This window comes from Lontra canadensis, unplaced genomic scaffold (assembly GCF_010015895.1).
Source record: "Lontra canadensis isolate GAN:19392208 unplaced genomic scaffold, GSC_riverotter_1.0 scaffold11, whole genome shotgun sequence".
NCBI classification, from domain to species: Eukaryota; Metazoa; Chordata; class Mammalia; order Carnivora; family Mustelidae; genus Lontra; species Lontra canadensis.
In genome coordinates, this window is record NW_022631005.1 from 1969368 (window position 1) to 1980766 (window position 11399).

Sequence of the window (11399 nt, forward strand, 5' to 3'; positions counted from 1 at the left end):
CTCAGTACCCAGGTGATAGCATTTAAGGTACTGAATCCTATTAAGGTCGATCAAGCCGCTGATAATACCAAGTTGATGGGGGAAAAAAAAAAAGCTCTATATAGGGGCACCTGGGTGGTTCAGTCATTAAGCGCCTGCCTTTGGCTGGGGTCATGATCCCAGGGTCCTGGGATGGAGCCCCGAGTCGGGCTCCCTGCTCAGCAAGAGGCCTGCTTCTCCCTGTCTCATTCCCCCTGCTTGTGTTTTCTCTCTCGCTGTGTCAAATAAATAGATGGAATCTTAAAAGAATAACTAACTAAATAAAGCTCTATATAAATGTCAAGAATTTCTGAAAACATCAAGAGGGAAGTTGTTTTAAAAATCCAAGATTGATACCTGAAAAAAATCAGAATCTTGTCACCTTTGCTCTTCACGTACCTTTCTGATAGTTTGGGGGGTTGGTGGTGGCAACTGAGGTTTACAGAGAGAAAACATCCTGAATTTTGAAGTTTAACAGCTGAGCTGGAACTAAAACCAATCTGGTATGTGGCTCATGATTTCATATGCAGAGCTGATGGAGATAATGGCAATAATACTTCGTGTCATTTTCACTCTCATATATTTCTGTTGATTTCAAAGATTTCATTTGGGGAAATAAAAGTGTGTTTTTAAAAAAAAACAGTCTAAAAAAAAAGCAGGGAAAGATGACAGGGAAGAATTTTAGGGGAATCTCATTTGTATCTGGATTCAATTTTTACTGTATGCAGATTTTTCATCCGTTCTTGATAAGCAGCACCACTAAACTGCAGGCAAAGCTGGAGGGTGACGTGGACAGTTGTACGTTTCTAGGAAGCTAGGAGGGAAGTGTGTGCCGGCAGGGGGTCTTGTTATGAAGTGTGTATGTTTTCAATGCTGTTTCTCCAAGGGCGGCTTGGGCCATGGGGACTGCTTGCTGCCAGATACCTGTTGTGTCACCTGCTCCAAGGTCAGGGTTGGCTGAAGAAGGGACCAGTCCATGGGGCACCTGGGTGTCTCAGTCAGTTAAGTATTAGACTCTTGATTTCTGCTCAGGTCTTGAATTCAGGGTCATGATATCGAGCCTCACCTTGGGCTCCACACTAAGTGTAGGGTCTGCTTGAGATTCTCTCTCTCTTCCTCTCCCTCTGTCCCTCCACCCCCGCTCAGCCTCATTCTTTCTCTCTTAAAAAAATAAAATAAAATAAAAAAGAAGGGCTCTGTCCAGAATTAGCCAAGGTTGCAGGGAGCTACCCCTGTCTCCCAACCAGATAGAAGTAGCCTGAACATGTGTACAGAAAGGTCATTTCTATGGTAGCTGTCACTAGGTGCCCTGCCAGGGAGGCTGTCTGGGACGTAGTGGACTGAAGGCAAGATGTCACCATCTCTGTCCTGCCCTGCTGCCCCTGTAGTCGGTGATCACCCCCGGCTTCCCAGAGCACGGCCCCCCAGCATGCTGGCTACCACACGCGTGGATGGGTGGAATGCCCACTGCTGTTGTTCTCTGGCTGTGGAACCCCATCAAGTTATTTCCCTCCTTTAAACCTCAGTTCTCTGCCCTATGAAGTGGGCATGGAGTAGTAGCACTTTCATCACGAGACTATGATGAGGAACAAATGAAGTAATCCAAAGAATGTGCAAAGTACAATGGCTGGCTCCCAGGAAGAGCTCAACAATTTTTAGCTCTTCTTCCCAAGAATAACTCTGTAGGCAAGGTTAAGTGAATTTGAGGTGCGGAGAGGAAAGGGGAAGGAGGATTTTGCTAGGTCACTACAGAAAAGCATCAGAAGGCGTGTAGGAGGAAAAAGACACAGAGGCTGGCACAGTGGGCGCAGAGGAGAGGCAGGAAGTCCTAGAATCAGATCAAATTAGAAACAGAATTGGCTTGGTCCCGCTCTCCACGCGATGTTTCAGGAGTCTGTATCATTGAGCCTCAGCTCAAGAACAGAAATCCTTTGGGATAATCAGAGGTGAATAGTGAGTATGGGGGAGTCACACAGACGCCATTCTAGAAGCTGGCTCGGTGACAATAAGTAACAAAACCGTGTGGCAATTTACCCAGTAGTTGATGCATACACTGAGAGGTCAGTCATAGCTATAGACAGGGAAAGTGGGGAAATGGGTAAAATACGGTAAAGGTTGGCTATTAGGAAGGAAGCCAAAGCAAGGACAACCCTAGGCTGTCATCACAAGGATGTTACCAAGGCTGTCTGAAGACCCTCAGAGACCAGAGGATCTGCAGTGTCCTGACATGTGCCTGAAGGGGGGTACAGATGAAAAGGTGTTGTGCTCACAGGAAATCAGTGACACTGAGAAACAGAAAGGATCTCTTCAGAAGGGTCTGGGTGAATATAAATGGCTTCGGGTACTGGCATTCAATTTTTTTTAAGGGGGAAGAATAAAATGCAAGTTAATTTGCAGGAAAAATAAGAAAGAGGGAAAATGAGATGAAAATGAAGTAAGACTTTTATTGACTTCGAGATAATTCCAAAATGCCCTGAAGACAAAGAGGCTTGAGAAAACAGCTGTTATGTCAGAATGCACCAGCAGGAATGTTGGGTGGAGCAGAAATGAAACCGGACTACAGAAGTACTTCCGTGCCAATCCTATTAACTCAACAAATCTGAGATTTCTAAGGCTTTGAGATCAGCAGGGACTTTGCTGTATAGGGTTGATTTTACAGTGCTGGAGAGGAGAATGATAAGCAAGAGCCTTTCTTCAGGCTATAGACAGAAGAGAAATAGGAAGACATAAGCCAGCAGGACATGAGATCAACCTCCATAAATAAAAACCCTATACAGGCATATGATATTTTTATAATATCTTGCAAAAGACTTCTGTTTTCTCACCAACCTTCCTCTCACCTTACTGTCTTCAACTCTAAGTTCTATTTCGTGACTCCATTAACTCTCCTATTTCAAACACCAAAGGCCAAGTCTATTGACCTGTGTACATATACTGATTTAGTCAGTGCATGTTTGCTGAGAGCATCTACCTATGGGGCCCTGTGCTAGATATTGGGTGATAGGAACTCTGCCTTCACCGACCTTATAATCATGGGGCAAAGCAGATGTACACAGATGAATACACAGAACAAGACAAGACGTCATTTTGAGTTTACAAATACATCACATTGAGTTTACAAAGACAGTGCTTTGAGGACGTGGCCAATGAGGCAGGAGCTATGTATTTTCATTAGGTGGACTGTGGGGGCTTCGTGGGAGACCAGGGTTTCAAATAGTGAGAGCAGAGATGTGACGGAATATTCTAGGCAGAGGGACAGGAATGAGCCAAGATGTTCTCAGGGAATGGCAGGAAGTGGGGCAATTGGGAGAGCAGGAGCCCCTTCCAGTTGTGGAAGATCCCGTTTGCCTTATGATTAGTTCCGCGCGTTACAAAGCAACGCCTTCTGAAGGGTGGACAAACAGAAACCGAAAGTCCAGGGAGAGGTGCCGATGGCCTGAACTAAGGTTATTGCAGAAGGAATGGAGAGTGGGGGCTGGGCCAGAGAGACACCACAGAGGTAAAAGGAACAGGACCAAATGCCTTGTTGGGTTGGAGGAGTGAGGGAGAGGTTGGAACCCAAGATTCTTTTCAGAGTTCTCATTCTCTTTAATCTTCACTCCCGCATGACAGTGCTTACTACTCCCGGCTTCTTGAAGGTTTCTTCTGAATCTTTTAATGAGGTGGCACTGCCCTGCTTCTCCTTCTGGTCATGAGCAGAAACTTAATAAATGACCTTTGGTAAGAAATTCAACTCTTCATTCCAACACTCATCTCTCTAAAAGATTAAGTGATTTATGTGGCTCAGGTCAAGTTGGAGTTAAGTGGTAGGTCTGAGACTCTGAGACTTATCTACCAAGCTGACTTCCATCCCCCAGGGAGAAGAAAAGGGAAAGATATTTGGTTGTAGGTGTGTACAGATGTGAGCCTTGAGAGTTGAAATGTCTCTAACACTCTTTTGGCTGGGAATAATGCTTCATACCAGTAGGCAAAAATAGTTTACAGTTCATTCTTAAGATAGTGAGTTTTAAGCAGAGATATGATTTGGAATGGTTGACATATAAATCTTCCCAGGCTTCAACATGAACCACAAGTTTGATCCAACAGACGGCAATGAGTCTTTAAGAGCCATAATGGCCCATCATGTCAAAGGGTATTTATGGATTTACGGAGTCTTCAGAAAACTGGATCTTGTACAAGCATGATAAAAGCCCACTGAATTTTTTGCACAAATAAATGAGTGCTTAGCTAGCTGTGTTTCTTAAATTAAATGACTCAGCCATTGTTCACTTGTTGTAAAATACCCAAGGGTCCCAGTCCACATTTTGCAGCAATGTGCTGCAGCATTCTGTTGGAAGAAGAAAGCATTTGGGGGCTGTAGGAAATCACTAACTTCTATTTTTGTTTTGCACACTGGTAACTTCAGAAGAAAAATGCTGCTGAGTACAGGCTTTTATGACAGGCATTTCTCGGGTCGTATCTCTGGTGACAAACAGGGGTGAGGAGGGTGAAGTAGTCCTGTATTTAAGAAAGCTGATTTGGGACACAGGTTAATAATCTGGGGAGCCAATCGTTTTGCTAGACTCTCAATTGATCAGACTTACAAACCAATGATTTCCTGTATGGAAGTCTTACCTGGAGAACCAGCAGGTTCTCTCAATTCCAGCAAGTCTTTAAGGAACATTTTCGTGTTCATGAGTTCTCTGAAGAGGAGAAAAATAGGTAGCTACTCCCTGTATGTTCATGAAATGCTTCGCATCCGATGTTTGAAACAAAATATTTTTGTAAGTAAATTGTGGTAAATAAGTCTTTTTGACAAATAGCTGGTACTAGAACAGTCAATGCTGCCAGAGGACGTGCACGTTCCCCAGAGTCTTTGGCTTGTGCCAGAAGCCAACGTGCTTTGGGCTCAATGGAAAATCAGAGACCAGAGGCTTTCTGATTTGTGTCAGGCAAGTAAATCTGAGAATACCAGGGATCATTTCTTAAAAAAACAAAAAAACAGCTTTCCCAGTCTTTACTTTTTGTGAGATCAGTATTGAGGAAGGGCTAGATAGAATGCTTCTTTCTTGGTTTTGAGTATTAAAATGGGAACATGTCAGATACTGGTGGCCCAGTCAGGAGCAAAGTCAAAGGGCCTGAGCCAGGCTGTCGCATGATCACCATGGAGCTAGTCCTCCAAGAAAATCTAAATCCCCAAGAGAGAGGCAGAGTTCTCCAGCTTGCTGCTGTGGGGACTAGGAGATTGAGAACAATGGCGCAAGACAGGGAGGTGTTGTACATTCTACCTCTGCTAAAGTGACCTTGCTTGCCTTTAAGGCAAGTCCTCCAGGATTTGAAGGACTCATTGCTTACTGGTCAAGGAAAAACTCAGTTTTTCTTAAAGAAATCTGAAGATGAGTGGCCTCAACTTCTATTTACAAGTGAGTGACTATTACTATTACTATTATTACTATCGCTACAAGTGACTATTCAGAAAACATGAAAAAGCCATATGTAACAGAAACTTCCCTAAGAATCACACAGCCTTCCAAACAGATAGTACAAGTGTGTACTTAAAGGAAAGTAGAAGGCTGGTACTTTATGGGCACCCAGGCAGTGAGACAAATATTTATTTCCAAAGGGAAAATGGAATTTATTGATAAAAAGAAGTCCCCAGTCCTCTCTAGCAATGCTTCAGGAGGATTCCATACTCAGCTTTGGGGATCGAACAAGTTTTCGGGCATATGAAACCACACACATCTCCTTGATTGTGAAAACACTTAATATCCAGGCAAGATGGGAAACACATGTGTGTCTTCCTTTCATCTCTCTCCACTGCAGCCCACTGGGTGGTGAATGCTCAGAGGGAGTGGTGATAAGCCCGCCTTGAGTTTTCCAGCCTCTTCCCAGTACGTGTGGGACCAACAACTCGTCCTGGATTTGGGGCTCAAGGGATTGGCAATAGTATGCCTTAGGCCTAAAGGGGTTTAGCTGTTAGTTCTGGCCACTAGACTTACTTGGGTAAACACTGGGCCCTAGCAAAGACCATAGGACAGAGAGGGCATAATTGGAGTTGTGCTCTAGAAAGATCATTCTGCCAGCAGTGTGGAAGAATGAACTTGAGCAGGAAAAGAATAATGGCAGAGAACATGGTGTTAGCTTTTCACAAAGTTCAAGTGAGGGATGAGGAAAATGTAAAGGACAGAGGAGATTACACGTCCCACCCATGACCACAGTTACTGGTACCGAGCAACCATGGGACTTACCCACTTCCACATGACCCCTGACCTCATGCCTGCCTCAGCATCCTCCATGTCTATGCCTGGCTTCTCCCACGAGATCCTCCACACCTTCCTCAGACATGAGTCTACATGTCATAAGCATGTCTGCATCTAACAGGCTTTAATGTGCATTCCTTATCATAAAAGACCTGTGGTGAATTTGCGGTTTGGGCACAGGGCCATTTCCTCACCCTGCTCATAACTAACCCCAGCAAAGTCTCCTTTATGTCTGTCACATTTAACTTCTGATAACAGAGACAGGTGGAACAGGGATATGTACACAGCCCAGCAAATAGCCTTTCTCTTTCAGGTTGAGTAACATCAGGAGAGGACTCTGCAGCTAAGGCCGACCGACATCAGCGTCATCACAAATAACAATAATAATGACATGTAATAAAAAAATTACTATTACAGCTTTGTACTTTGTACTGAGCACTTGCTTTGTACTAGATTTTGGGCTATCACACACACACACACACACACACACACACACACACACACACAGTAATTTAACTCTCATAACAACCCCATCAAGTGAGTACCATTAGTCTTTCTTTTAAACAAAAAGAAAAACAAGGCTTAAAGAGGGATTAAGAAACTTTAAATACATGTTAAACTTATCTACTGTTATATGTTAATTATATCTCAGTAACCCTGGTGGGGAACCACGCAATCTACAACAGCCACGCACAAAAAAGAAACTTTCTTAAAGTTACACAGGTAGTAAGTGGCAGAATGGGGTTTCAAATACAGGTCTGTCTTACTCCCGAGCCCCTGTCTTACTGAGTAACCTCGTGCCGCAAAGAACATTCACGTCTCATCGTTTCCTGCACATATGCCAGTCTATTCCTGGGCGATCCCCCAGTATGAAGTCAAATTAAACCAAACTGCAGGCATTTCTTCCAGTCTAATTCAATACAGAAAGAAGAGTCCGTCCCAAGTCACGGGAGACCTTTTTAGATTTAGCCCAACACCTGAGTTCTGGGTCTTGGCAAAAGGGGATTTATCAAAGGATCCAAACCAGATGAAGCCCTCAGACCCACTACGGCCTGGGCCCAATTCAGGTCCTGTGAGAAAGGAACAGAATGTATCCAGCACCCACCATGTCCTCCCTTCCAGAATTGGTGACTGGATGCATCCCAGTCATTGTGCAGGGACTTCCTGGCATCAACAGGTTCCTGTCTCCAGCTCATGAAACATATGAGCCAGTGGACAGTCTTGGCTCAGTGAGGTTTTACATCTTGCCGCTACTTATATGTGAACTCCAAGAGCTCTGGGCAGCCGTATCTGCCAAGCAAAATGTGTCTATCAGTCAGGGCTCTGAGAGTAAGTCTTCACCGGCCACAGTGCATTGTCAGCTGAAAAAAAAATCACTCTTTCTCAAATGCAGAAACTACTGCTCATCATCAATTAAGAGCATGTTACAAAGAACCTCTAAAAAGTCTGATGGCATAGAGAAAGTAAACAAAAGATTAATATCCAACATTTATATGCAAGCAATACATCATTAATGATCATTATAGAGAACTTGCTTAGTTCAAATGAGGTTCCAGAAGACTGGAAGCGTTCCACTGTAACACCATATTTATAATAGCCACCCTGGGGAACGGCAGGCCCATCAACTTGACATAGCTAATATGCAAGGTAATGGAAATAAGTAGAGGTGAAACAGAGCCACACGGACACTGAATTATCTTGGGAGCCAGACTCCATGCAAATATTTAGAGACGGCCTGTCTCTTATTAGCGGAGTGGAGAGGACATTCCTCGGACACCTTAGGTCACATTTTAACTTACCATTCGACGCTGGCACATCGTGTTGCCATGGCAATTGGTGAACTGACAGAGGACAAGCCGCTTCTGCAGAAAACTCGGGAAGGAGTTTGTGCATCAGGCTGGGGAAGCGACATGACACTGCAGAAGAAGGGGGTCTGGGTTTGAGTCCCGGTCCCCAGAGACTCACTGTGCCACCTTCTCTTTTATTAGTTTCCTCAACTCAGAAATGTGGGTAATGTCGCCAAACCACGCGTCTTATGCTTCATGTAAAGCAGAATATCAGCACCTATTTCAAAGTGCCTGGGAGGGTCTAAGACAGGAGAGGGAAATGCAATGCTCCATGGGCCAAGTGGCCTTGCTGGGAGCCCAGCAGGACACAGTGGGGATTTTGCTAACTGGCCAGACACGCCCTCGAAAAAGGGTCCTTCAGCTCAGCCCAGGCTGCCTTTAAGAAATACATGCCTCACACCCTGGGTCCTCTCATGGGAAAGCAAAATTGGAAATAGTTTTTGTTTGTTTGTTTGTTTGTTTGTTTGGTATGTGTGCAAAATCTCTCACTTGTAAAATGCACAGCTAAAAAGTTTCTGCAACTCTGTTCATGACTGCAACCTGTATGTGGCCTGTTAGTTTGCAACCTCTCCCTAATGGGTCATATGTTGGGAGAGCAACTAGGAATTTTATTAGTTGATAATAATGACTGGTAACATTTATAGAATACTTACTATGTACCAGGTACTTCCAAAAGTTATATGAGGTAGTCCCAAGAAGCCCATGAGACAGGTAATTTCATAATCCCAATTTGACACATGTGGAAACGGGGGGAGATTATCACTGACTAGAGTTAACTGGATTTTATGGAAGCCTTGTGTTTTTTTTTTTAATTCAGCAGAGGGTGTGATATGGGACACCTCCCCCACCCCCAGCTCTCAAATTTTCTTAACAAAACCCTTTCCAATGACCGTTCTAAGGAAATGTTTTCTCAAAGCATGATTAACTATAGATATTGTCCATAAAGAAGAATTTGTCCACATTTCGTCTCACAAAATTATCCTAATTATTATCCTAATTATTAGATTATCCTAACCCATGGAGTTAGTAAACCAAGTAAAACTAACAATTCATTTTTCTTTAGCCGGGCAAAGCAGGAAGCAGCCGAGGAAGGCAATGTCTTTGCCAGACTCAGATATTGGAGCTTGACACGAAGTGGAGGACGTAAGCTGCATGTCGTCCGTCCTGTGTCCACTTCAAATACAAGATCACTGAGGCAAGAGGTGGTGCCATGTTTCACCTTCTTATCACTGTGAACGAAAGACTCCATCAGAGGTCTCCTGTCCTGGAAAGTCATATCTAGAGGTGGTCTTTAAATTCGAGAAAGGTATTTCCAGAAAGATCTAGAGAGAGAGGCTACCTACTGGAGAGAAGGCATCTATTTCTACATGATTGGTCACGACCAGATGATTATCTGAACGGTGAATGAAATATGACTTTACTCTCCCTGTCTCCTCCCTCGGTCAACCTCTGTCAATGCCTCTGCTTATCCACGAGACTGCCGGACAGAAAACAAAAAATATTTGAAACGCAGTTTTGCTTCCTGTGGGACAATTAGCAGAAAATGATCACTTGGGATTATTGAAAAAGAGCTAACAATACAAGAAATGTCTGATAACCTCAAATCCTGAAGCACGCAGGACCTAATTGTTTCGCAGTCTGAGCTTCTGTTCCTACCCCTAGGTGCATCCCCATCTCCCCACACTGGTGTTTCCTTGGCCCAGCCATTTCCAACACTCTCCTGCAGCGTGGAGACAGAGGGCTTCCAGGCGATAGAAGGTGGTTAAAAATATCAGAAGGAGGGGCGCCTGGGTGGCTCAGTGGGTTAAAGCCTCTGCCTTCGGCTCAGGTCATGATCCCAGGCTCCTAGGATCGAGCCCCACATGGTGCTCTCTGCTCAGCAGGGAGCCTGCTTCCTCCTCTCTCTCTCTCTGCCTGCCTCTCTGCCTACTTGTGATCTCTGTCAAATAAATAAATAAAACCTTTAAAAAAATATATCAGAAGGAGCTGGCAACTGAAGGTCATAGAGATGGAAAGTAAGAAATGGAATCTTACCAAGGGTCAGTGTGTGGCACTTGGAAGTTTCCCATGCACACGAGTAACGTACTTGGGCAGAGGAGGAAACAAAGTGGCAGCCCAGACCCAGAGGAGCCTCCGTTCCCTCCCTGTCCACGGGGCTTGGGGCCCACGTCCCTTCTCTTCCCGTCACAGGCTGAGTGCTTCCCCAAGGAACCGGGGAATTCGAACAGGATATGTGTAACCCCCAGGGGAATCTGAAACAAAAGCAAAGCAAGAAAAGAAATTTCCCTTCATGTGCCCTTCACCAAAAGGGCATTCATTCTGAGAAGCAGGGAGTTTTCTGAAAATGGCGCTTCCTTGGCCTGTGAGAGGGAACCAGCCAGTCAATTCTCAGAAGCAACGACAAAAGAGTCTTGGGATTAGGGCAACTTGTAGGTAGCCGTGATAGTAATCATGAAAAAGGAAATGATAACCACTGGAAAATCCCCAAGAAGAGGTTATGCTGGGACAGAGGGGAGAATGGTACTGACTTTTTTTAAAGGAGCAACATGCCTCCCATCCGCATCCCCCAAAATGACAGCCTGTGGGTCTGAAGCCTTTCACAACACATTCGATTGTCTAAGTATTTACGGAGCTTTGGTATGTGCCCGGCACTATGCTAGGTGTTTTTTTGAGTGGCCATAAGAGAAAGTATTTTCAGCAGAATCAGACCTACAAACACAGATGACAAACTGATGGTCACTAGAGGAAAGGGGCTGAGGGGATGGGCAGAAAGGGTGAAGGGGAGTGGGAGCTACAGGCTTCTAGTTATGGAATGACTAAGTCACAGGGATGAAAGGCACGGCATAGGGAATACAGTCAATGATATTTTAATAGGGTCGTATGGTGACAGATGGGAGCTACACTTGTGAGCACAGCATAATGTATAGAGAGTTTGAATTATTACATTGTTACGCCAGAAACTAATGGAACAGTAGGTGTCAACTAAACACAAATTTAAAAATTTCTTTTCTAGAGAGAGGGCTCTTTTTTTTCAGTAAGCAAAATCATCACATTGGAAATGGAGCCACTAGAGTCAGGGCTGGTTTTCATGATCCTCAAGCTTACTGAGGGATTTAGGTTCTGGTCCTTGATTCAAGATGGGAGAACTGTCTTGTGCACATTCCAGAAGTGGGCATCCCAGAAAGTGAGGCTCTGAAATTATCTCCAGTCCCAAAGGAGTCAAAGGGCTCTGAGACACCTTGCAGCCCACTGCAGGCTCCAACCTAAAGCTCCTTGGAGCCCCAGACCCGATTAA